Genomic DNA, 9,861 nt, shown 5'->3' with positions numbered 1-9,861 from the left:
CTGCAGTGCTTGTCCCTAGAATGCCCGCGGGCCTGCTATGCTTGGCACCCAGGGTGAGGCCTGGTACACCTCGTAATTCATGCATCGTGGTGCTCCTGAAGAATGGGAAGCAGCTGCTTAGCTTTGCAGGCTACCGCCCTAAAGGGGCTGCAGGCTGAGCGACCCCACTCCCATTGCTGGCCACGCCTGGAACTAGAATGCGCCCCTTATGCACTGGCTGAGGTTGAAGGCTGGGGTGAGTGTGTGCAGGATCTCTGGGAGGCTGCTGCTGCAGTTCTCCACGGTCCATTCTTCCCCAGAACCTCAGTGCTGGGTGAGCCGACTGGAGCCTGTGAGACCAATCGTCATTCCTAACCCTGTGACCCTGCAGCAGCTGTTCCGATCTAAGTACGTACACAAGCAGCTCCTCAAAATAGGGCGATCCTAAACACCCAGAAACACATTACTGCATGCAAGAATTCTTTTTTTTTTTTTTTTTTTTTTTTTTTTTTTTTTTTTTTGACAGAGTGGACAGTGAGAGAGAGAGAGAAAGGTCTTCCTTTTCCATTGGTTCACCCCCAATGGTTGCTGCAGCCGGCGCGTTGTGTTGATCTGAAGCCAGGAGCCAGGTGCTTCTCCTGGTCTCCCATGGGGTGCAGGGCCCAAGCACTTGGGCCATCCTTCACTGCACTCCCGGGCCACAGCAGAGAGCTGGACTGGAAGAGGAGCAACCGGGACAGAATCTGGCGCCCCTACCGGGACTAGAACCTGGGGTGCCGGTGACGCAAGGCGGAGGATCAGCCTAGTGAGCTGCGGCGCCAGCCTAGAATTTTTAAATTCTATATCACTTAATGTCCATGTTCAAATTTCCTTAATGGGGGCCAGTGCTGTGGCATAGCGGGTAAAGCTTCCACCTGCAGTGCCAGCATCCCATACGGGTGCTGGTTTGAGTTCCGGCTGCTCCACTTCCAATCCAACTCCCTGCTAATGTGCCTGGGAAAGCAGTGGAAGATGGCCCAAGGGCCCCTGCACCCACGTGGGAGACCTGGAGGAAGCTCCTGGCTCCTGGCTTCGGATCAGCATAGCTCCCGTTGTTGTGGCCATCTGGGGAGTGAACCAGCAGATGGAAGGCCTCTCTCTCTCTCTCTCTTTCTCTGTCTCTACTCTCTCTGTAACTCTGATGTTCAAGTAAAATAAATAAATTAAAAAAAAAAAAAGAAAAGAAAAGAAAGAAAGAAAGAGAGAGAATGGAGTAGCCGGGACTAGGAGGCACTCATGGTACACAGGTGGAGCTCTGATGGTGTCCACCTGTGTTCTGTCGCTCTAGGGCAGAACACCTGAGCCCTTGCGATTCATCAGGAACAGTCGTCTGTTCGGGAAGCTGCAAGGCCAAGGTCAACCAGCTGCCTCTGACCAGGGCCTCACGCTGCACTCTGCCATGCTGGAGAGCGGAAGCCTGGTGCAGGCTCAGAGCACAGGGGCGGCCCCGACTTCACAGCAAGCTGCCCTTGCAGTCACTCACCCTGTGCTGCAGGAATTACCCCAGCTCCGTCAACCCCTCCGTGCGCATGCAGTGTTCACTCACGACCCGAACATCTCTCAACTTATCTACACGGGTGCTTCCCATGGTTTGTGAAAACAAAACAAAGCATGGAGTCCAAAGACAAGTTTATTTAGATGGGAAAAACACTTTTTGAAATCCATGCATACATAGGGCTGGTGCCGCAGCTCACTAGGCTAATCCTCCGCCTTGTGGTGCCGGCATCCCGGGTTCTAGTCCTGGTTGGGGCACTGGATTCTGTCCCGGTTGCCCCTCTTCCAGGCCAGCTCTCTGCTGTGGCCTGGGAAAGCAGTAGAAGATGGCTCAAGTGCTTGGGCCCCTGCATTCACATGGGAAGACCTGGAGGAAGCTCCTTGTTCCTGGTTTCCAAACGGCAAAGCTCTGGCCATTTTGGCCAATTGGGGAGTAAACCAGCAGATGGAAGACTCCCCCCCTCCCGTCCCCGTGTAACTCTGACTTTCAAATAAATAAATAAATAAATCTTTTAAAAAAAGAATTTTTAAAAGGCCCTTGTACTCATGGATTTCAAAAATGTTTGGCACCCAAGTAAACTTGTCTTGTAATGTCTGTGAGTTCCTTCCTACCCCCATAACACAATGGCAGGCCAGGCGTAGGGTAGATGCAAGGGGCTATTGGTGGTCACTTCTCTGGGGCCCTTTTTCTCCCCCTTAACACCACCCCAGTCTCCCTCTTAACATGACCCCAGTTTTTGTAACCCAGGGTGAACCTGGCCTACCTCTCAATACAGCTGGAACACGGGAAGGCAGGCTCCTATTATATTTCAGAGGTTCTAAGTTGGAAGCCATTTTAAGTTTCTTTGCAGATACAAGAGATGATATAAAAAAATTATTTCCAAAAGAGAACTATGGAAGATTCGAGCCTAAAACACCTGTTGAATGAAATTGATGGGATGCCACTGTTGGGGGACCAGCCCCAAAAGACCAAATGGAGATGGGGTTATTTGTGCTAAACTGTCACATAAGAGGCCCGCACTGTGGTGTAGCAGGTAAAGCCACCATCTGCAGTGCTGGCATCCCATATGGGTGCCGGTTCAAGTCCCAGGTGCTCCACTTCTGATGCAGCTCTCTGCTGTGGCCTGGGAAAGCAGTGGAAGATGGCCCAAGTCCTTGGGCCCCTGCACCCGCGTGGGAGACCTGGAAGAGGCTCCTGGCTCCTGGCTTCGGATCAGCACAGCTCCAGCCATTGAGGCCATCTAGGGAGTGAACAAGTGTAAGAAGACCTCTCTCTCTGTGCCTCTCTGTAACTCTGCCTTTCAAACAAATAAGTAAATATTTTTTTAAAAAATATAAAATAAAATATCACATACTTAAACTGGACTTTAAAATGGGCCAGTTTTCAAAAAATAGAAGATTTACAGCAACCAATCTGATGGGGCCCAGGATACCCGGGCCAGGGAAATAGGACGTCCTCTATGCATTCACCCTGGAAGCCAAGGGGCCTGGAAAACAGCGAGGCTGCTGGCCCGCCTCTGCGTCTGCAGCCCGGATCTGCCGCCCAACTCAGAGTGTGTGCAGGGTCTCAGATGCTCCGTTCCCAGGAGCGCTTTTCCTAGTCCATAGGAGGCTGGACCCTTCACACGGGGAATCGCCAACTAGATCTTTCCACCGGCTGAAGACCTGCCTTCTGACTGTGGAATCCGAGGCCGGTGCCCCCAAAGTGGGACTTCTTGATTCACCCTCCTCATCCCAGCCCACCCCAGCCCCGCCCAGCCCTGGACCCCGAGAGCTAAGGCAGGTGACCGTGCACACTGTCCATCATTAAGGACCACGTCCCGCTGGGCACTAGGGTTAAAGAGGGGGTGCATTCGTCCATTTTTGTTACTATGCTTAAGAGCAGAAGTTTGTTTGGCCCACAGTTTTGGAAGCTGAAAGGCTAAAGACCCAGAACCAGGCTTCCTTCAGTCTGGCACCGAAGACATCATGGTGGAACCCTAGGCAACAGGAAGTTCCCCCATTGCCGAACAGGAAGTTGGGAGGTACCGCCCCTTCTAGGCCACGCCCCTAATTTGTCTACAGACTACCCATTAGGCTCCTCCTCTTAAAGGTCCCTTGGCTTCTCAGGGAGCCCCGCTGAGCACCAAGCGGGAAGCACAGGCGCCCCGCCCAGACCATAGCAGTGGGAGGGAGGAGGGAGGAGGGAGGAGGGAGGGGGAGGGGGAGGGGGGAGGGAGGAGGGAGGCCCACCCCCTGGCGCGGCCACCTCCGGACACTGCATCTCTGGCCAGCGCTGCTAGGATTCTTCATGGAAACCACGGGGCGGGTCCCGCGCAGAGTGAGTCACAGGGGGCTGGATGAGCTCAGAGGCTAAGTCCGGAAAGTTCTCTTGGGTTTTTTAATTCCACAGCAGAGTTCTGTCCCCTGAGCTCCTTCCTTGTGCTGGGTAGGTGCGTGGGGCAATGGAGGGAGCGTCCAGGGACGAGGCCTGGGGGCACCCCAGCTACCCGCATCCGCCCTGAGTTGCACCCTACAGGGTGGCTGCGTTAGCTGCCCCCGGGGAATTGTGGCCTACTGATTTAAGCTACCACCTGTGATGGCAGCATCCCCTTGGGTGCCGGTTAGAGTCCCTGCTGCTCCACTTCCAATCCAGATCCTGGCTAATGTGCCTGGGAAAGGGCGTGGCCCAAGTGCTTGGGCCCCTGACCCACTGACCCCACTTCAGCCATGTTAGTAAAGCGCTCAAGTCTGACGTTGGTGCTGATGGGGAGATGGGGACACTGCTGAGACTATAAATTAGGACAAAAATTTCTAGCCAACAAAGTTTCTTTTTAAAAAAGATTATTTCTTTAAAAGGCAGAGTGACAAAGATATCTTCCATCTACTGGTTCACTCTCCAAATGCCTGCAACAGCTGGGGCTGGGCCAGGCTAAAGCCAGGAGCCAAGAACTCCACTGGGGTCTCCCACGTGGGTGCAGGGACCCAAGCACTTGGCCATCCTCCACTGCTTTCCCAGGTGCATTAGCAGAGAGCTGGATTGGAAGCGGAGTGACTGGGACTCAATTCCAGGCACTCCGATGTGGGATGCTGGCATCCTAAGCGTTAGCCTAATCACAATGCCTGACCCTCAGCAAAAATATTTTTTTAAAAGATTTATGTATTTATTTGAGAGGTAGAGTTACAGACAGATTGAGGGAGACAGAGAGCGAGGTCTCTCATCTGCTGGTTCACTCCCCAATTGGCTGCCAATCCAAAGCCAGGAGCCAGGAGCTTCCTCCGGATCTCCCACGCAGGTGCAGGGGTCCAAGGACTTGGGCCATTTTCCACTGCTTTCCCAGGCCATAGCAGAGAGCTGGATCTAAGTGGAGCAGCCAGGACTCGAATTGGCACCTATATGGGATGCCAGTGCCACAGGTGGAAGCTTAGCCCACCACACCACAGTGCCAGCACCCCAGCAAAGTTTTTTTTTTTTTTTTTTTTTTTTTTACAGGCAGAGTTAAACAGTGTGACAGAGACAGAAAGAAAGGTCTTCCTTCCTTTGGTTCACCCCCCAAATGGCTGCTATGGCCAGCGTGCTGCGCCGATCCAAAGCCAGGAGCCAGGTGCTTCCTCCAGGTCTCCCATGTGGGTGCAGGGCCCAAGCACTTGGGCCATCCTCCACTGCCCTCCTGGGCCACAGCAGAGAGCTGGACTGGAAGAGGAGCAGCCAGGACTCGAATCGGCATCCATGTGGGATGCCAGCGCCACAGGTGGAGGCTTAGCCCACCATGCCACAGTGCCCCCCAGCAAAGTTTTAAAAGAGCATATCCCTTTGACCAAACAAGCTTAGATCTAGAAATTCAACATGAGGAGATAACTGGGTAAAGGTGCAAAGGTGTGGTGTCCAACGGTGAAGTGGGCGCCAGTTTGAGTCCCGCTGCTCCACCTTGGATCCAGCTCTCTGCTGATGGATGGCCTGGGAAAGCAGGCCCAAGTGCTTGGGCCCCTGCACCTGTGAGGGAGACCAAGAAAGAAGCTGCTGGCTTCCAATCAGCTGAGCTCCGGTCATTGCGGCCATTGGGGGAGTGAACCAGTGGAAGGAAGACCTTTCTTTCTGTCTCTCTTCTCTCTTTATAACTCTGTTTTTCAAATAAATAAATCTTAAAAAAAAAAAAAAAGATTGTTCAATGGAAAACAAGGCTGCAAAACCATCAAGTATGTTTACCTTGGAGCTGGTGCTGTGGCATAGCCGGTAAAGCTGCCGCCTGCGGTGCCGGCATCCCATATGGGCACCGGTTCGAGTCCCAGATGCTCCACCCCTGATCCAGCTCCCTGCCAATGTGCCTGGGAAAGCAATGGAAGATGGTGCCGGCCATCCACATGGAGGCCTGGACGGAGTTCCAGGCTCCTGGCTTCAGCCTGGCTCAGTGCTGGCTGCTGCAGCATTTGGGGAGTGATTCAGCAGATGGAAGACCTCTCTCTCTCTCTCTCTCTCTCTGCCTTTCAAATAAATAACCACATACTCTATGTAAAAGCAAAAATAAAAGGAATGGCCTTTGGTTGGGAGCACACTCAGGCTTGGGATGAGGCTGCCGTGGCAAGAAGAAGGTCCTGTTGGACTCCAAGGAGACCACGGAAATCACCAGTGTTAGTGCCTTTCGGCAGACCCGGAAGCCGGTCCCTGGTGGGCTGACCATGCGTGGGCTGTGACTGTGCATTGCCTCAGCCCACTAGAAGGGCAGGCACGCCGGCACAGGTGAGCGGAAGGACACAGCCCGTGCACAGACGCCCAGGAAGATACCCACGCCTTCAGCCGCTTGCCCCACCAAAAGTAAATAAGTAAATAAAGAGTTTACTTTGGAGTGGGTGTTTGCCGAGTGGTTAAGCCTCCAGTTAAGATGTCACTCACCCCGTTTCAGGATGTCTGGGGCTCCTGACTCCAGTGGTGTGGGAACACCTGCTAATGCTTGCTAATGGCTCAGGACTTGGGTTCTGCCCCTCACCTCCTCCTCCTGCTACATGGATTGAGGTCCTGACTCCTGGCTCCAGCCTCAGCCCTGTCCCAGGCATTTGGGGGGTGTGAACAAGCAGATGGGGGCTCTCTCTGTCTCTCAAATAAATAGAAATTAAAAAAAAAAAAGGATTTGTAAGGGTGGGCACTGTGGTGTGGTGAGTTGGGCCTCTGCCTAAGAGGGTCCCCGCCCACCCTCCCACCCACAACCACCTCCGCATCCCATACGGGCGCCGGTTCAAGTCCCGGCTGCTCCACTACAGATCCAGCTCTCTGCTGTGGCCTGGGAAAGCAGTGGAAGATGGCTCAAGTCCTTGGGCCCCTGCACCTGCGTGGGCGACCTGGAGGAAGCTCCTGGCTCCTGGCTTCCAATTGGTCCAGCTCTGGCTGTGGCGGTCATTTGGAGAGTGAACCAGCGGATAGAAGACCTCTCTCTCTCTCTCTCTCTCTCTCTTTGTAACTCTGCCTTTCAAATAAATAAATAAATAAATATATTTTCTTAAATAAAGGATGTTTACCTCTCAACATGAAATGATGGCAAATATCTTACATGTTTTTCTCTTCGCATGCTTGTGGGTTTATTTTTTTGCACCGTGCAATTATTATAATCAGAAAGGAACAGTGAAGTCCTTTTCTTCGCAAAGGATGAGGGGGGCAGACAAAGGACAGAAGCTAAGGGATGAAGCAAAGAACTCAGTGCTAGACACGTCCAAGGCTGGCTGGACTGGTGACGTGGCCTTGGCTGCCTCCCACACTCCACTCACTGCCCCTCCCCTCCCCTCCCGTGGGGGAAGTGGAAGCCTTGTTTTCCACCCCTGATGGCCAGAGAGGCCAGGGCGGAGAGGCAGCCGCTCAATGGCTTCCTCCGGTGGCCTCTTACTCATGCGCTCCATGGGAAGGTCATTCCTCACCCCACGCCCACACGTCTACTGAAGCCGCTTCTCAGTGCGGCGAAGGGATCCCTCTGAGGTCATTTCTGCAGTGAGGAGGAGGCGGGACACTGACTAAGACCCAGACCCTGGCACCCAAGTCTCTGTTTTTCCATTGCAGCCACTACTTGCAGGGCACATCTGTTTTCTGTTGCAACGCACACAGCTAGAAATCTCGTATCAGACCGTTGCAAAGATTCTCCTTCCTGCAAAGCAATGCAGAAGGAACATGCCTTTCTTTTTTAAAGATTTATTTTTATTATTATTTGAAAGAGTTACAGAGAGAGGTAGAGACAGAGAGAGAGTTCTCCCATCTGCTGGTTCACTCCCCAGATGGCCGCAACGGCTGGAGCTGTGCCAATCCAAAGCCAGAAGCCAGGAGCTTCTTCTGGGTCTCCCACGTGGGTGCAGGGGCCCAAGGACTTGGGCCATCTTCTACTGCTTTCCCAGGCCATAGCAGAGAGTTGGATCGGAAGTGGAGCAGCCGGGAATCAAACCAGCGCCCATATGGGATGCCCCGCTTCAGGCTAGGGCTTTAACTTGCTGCGCCACAGCGCCAGCCCCTTTTTTAAATAAAAGATTTATTTATTTGAAAGCCAGAGTTACAGAGAGAGAAGGAGAGACAGACAGACCTTCTATTCACTGGTTTGCTTCCCAGATGGCGGCAATGGTCAGGGCTGGCTCAGGCTGAAACCAGGAGCCAGGAGCTCCATCTGGGTCTCCCACGTGGTGTGGAAGGGGCTCAAAGACTTGGGCCATCTTCTGTTGCTTTCCCAGGCACATTAGTTGACTGGATGGGAAATGGAGAAGTTTAGGACATGAATCAGAACTTATGGGATGCTGGTGTTGCAGGTAGAGGCTTTATCCACTACGCCACAAGGCTGGTCCCAGGAAATTTGGCTTAGACTTGGGCACCTGTTTGGCCCTTGAATGTGGCTAACGACGTGATGTGCTACAGACAAGCTTAGCGCTTCCATCCCCTGCAGACTCTGATGGCACACCTCCCAGAGGGCAAAGGATGAGCAGGTCTAGCCATGGAATAACCAAGATCTGTGTTTGGGGGCTGGCGCTGTGGCGCAGTAGGTTAATCCTTGGCCTGCAGTGCCGGCATCCCATATGGGTGCAGGTTCTAGTTCCAGCTGCTCCTCTTTCAATCCAGCTCTCTGCTGTGGCCTGGGAAAGCAGTGGAAGATGGCCCAAGTCCTTGGGCCCCTGCACCCACATGGAAGACCCAGAAGAAGCTCCTGGCTCCTGGCTCCAGATCGGTGCAGCTCCGGCCATTGTGGCCATCTGGGGAGTGAACCAGCAGATGGAAGACCTCTCTCTCTGTCTCTCCCTCTCAAGTTACACTGTCTGTAACTCTACCTCTCAAATAAATAAATAGAATCTTTAAAAAAACCAAAAGAACTGTGATTGGGATTTAAATCCTGGTCTGTTCCGTTTTGTTGGTTACCCATCGCTGTATAACAGATCACCCCTAAACTCGGTGTCTTGGTATGAGATCTGATTATTGTCTCTCAATTTTCTATGGTGCAAAAAAATTGAAATCCATGCATAGTTTTTTCATAATATGCATTTTCCACGAACTTTTTGAAGACCCCTGTATGCACGGGTTTCAAAAATTTTTGCATGGGGTCAGCAGTGTGGCGTAGAAGGTTAAGCCTCCCCCTGCAGCGCCAGCATCCCATATGGGCACTGGTTCGAGTCCTGGCTGTTCCACTTCTGATCTAGCTCCCTGCTAATGCTCCTGGGAAAGCAGTGGAAGATAGTCCAAGTGATTGGGCCCCTGCACCTCTGTGGGAGAGCTGGAAGAAGCTCCCAGCTGCTGCCTTTGGCCTGGCCCAGTCCCAGCTGCTGTAGCCATTTGGGGAGGGAAGCGGGGGATGGGAGATGGAAGATATCTCTCTCTCCTTTTCTTTGTATCTCCGTTTTTCAAATCAATCAATCAATCTTCAAATTTTTTTGCATCCAAACATCTTTTAATTCTGGTTCCTCCAAAGCAATGGATACCGAAAGCATCGGTTTCTTTACAGTGAAGGAAGCCAGTCACACTACATAAATCGTACAAACACAGAGACTGGGCACAGTCTGCCGGGAACTGTGCCAGGAGCCTGGTGGTGCCATGTCATTGACCACGCATGGCAACCCTGTGAGCTGGCTGCTGCCACCATGTCTTTCCAGAGAAGAGGGGAAGTGACTTGCCCACGGTTACAGGCCGGTAAAGACTGGAACCCGGATAGCTGTCATTCCAAAACCCAAGCTCAGCCCACGCTCCTAGTCGTGGCTCTGCGTCTTGCTTCCACCAGGGGTCCAAAGAGGCCCCGCCTCTCGTGCTGACTAGACTCCACCCACCAAGGCCCTGCCCCGGCCCCGCCCCTCATGCCTCCAGGGCCCATCCCCAGCCGCTCCGTCGGGCGGGCCACACCCACGCCCCGCCCTCTAGCTAGG

The sequence above is a fragment of the Oryctolagus cuniculus genome, chromosome 17, assembly GCF_964237555.1.
Source record: "Oryctolagus cuniculus chromosome 17, mOryCun1.1, whole genome shotgun sequence".
Classification (NCBI taxonomy): Eukaryota; Metazoa; Chordata; class Mammalia; order Lagomorpha; family Leporidae; genus Oryctolagus; species Oryctolagus cuniculus.
Note: the sequence above shows the minus strand (reverse complement) of the source record.